We start from the raw sequence: 1,323 nt of genomic DNA on the forward strand, positions 1-1,323 counted from the left end.
GAAACATGGGAAGAAGAAGGAATTATGATTGTTTCAGGAACTCCTAGCAAAAGTTAACTAATATTTAAGTAGCAGGGCAATAAAGTGAAAGCAAAAAGATACCAAATTGTTATTGTCTCATTTAAATACATTTATTTTCTACATTGAAAAATGCTCATGGGAGTTAGAAACTACAACTAGGTATGGTGGCTCTCAGCTACAATCTAAGCAATTGGAAGGGAGACTGAGACAGGAGGATTGCCCTGTAATTGAAGTCAGGATGTATTCAATAATGAATTCCAAGACAGCTTAGGCTGTAGAGTGATATTTTTGTTTCAAAGTAACTACAAAATTCAACCTGTTTTTTTAAAATTGTTTTTATTTATTCTGTAATTTTGGAGATGATCAAAAATTCACTTTTCTAGCTATAGAAATTGAATCCAGCTACCTACCCTCATACAAATATTTAATTGATATATAGTAATTGTACATACTTATGGGATACACAATAACGTTTCAAAAAAGTTATTTGATATGTAATGACCAGTCAGGTAATCAGCACATTTATTAATCTTCTGTGTGAGAAATTTTTATCATACCTGCCAAATATGCTCTGTCCAGCTCCTCTCCCATGTCATTCACAGGCTCTGATAGCCTGTATTTGTGGGGACATGTGGGTGTACTAATTTTTTGAGAGGGGCAGAAGGATATTTAGATATATAAATACAAGAAAAGGTTCTGGAATGATAGTAGAAACAGATAAATCAGCCAATGCAAATTAACAGGGCAGGAAGATAGAATAAGTGACTCGAGATACTGACCAAGCAAGCAACATGGGCACTGAATGTGCTCCTGCTACCTGGAAGTCAGAAGTTCACACATTATATTATAACCTCAAAAGTGAAAAATAGCATTAAAAGTAAAAAGAGAAATAAAAAGAACACAAAGTTAGGTGGTTAGGCAGGTAAGGATTTTCTGAGAGGAATTGAGGGAAGGGAAATAAGATCAAAATCCATTGTATAAAATGTTAACCAATGAAAAGATATTTATAAATGTGAATTTAAGAGAAAATTGTAAGATGCAACCATGGGAAATTGGAATTCTGCTCTAAATATTTATCAGTTAACTACTATATGGCAAATATTTGGCTAAGCAGAGCTTGTTCACAGATTTCAGAGATATTACACTCTGTGGAGGGCATGTGAGCAGAAATAGTAAACAAGATTTTCCCTAATAAAAAAACCACAACCGCCGGGCGATGGTGGCGCACGCCTTTAATCCCAGCACTCGGGAGGCAGAGGCAGGCGGATCTCTGTGAGTTCGAGACCAGCCTGGTCTACAAAG

The sequence above is a fragment of the Microtus ochrogaster genome, chromosome X, assembly GCF_000317375.1.
Source record: "Microtus ochrogaster isolate Prairie Vole_2 chromosome X, MicOch1.0, whole genome shotgun sequence".
Classification (NCBI taxonomy): domain Eukaryota; kingdom Metazoa; phylum Chordata; class Mammalia; order Rodentia; family Cricetidae; genus Microtus; species Microtus ochrogaster.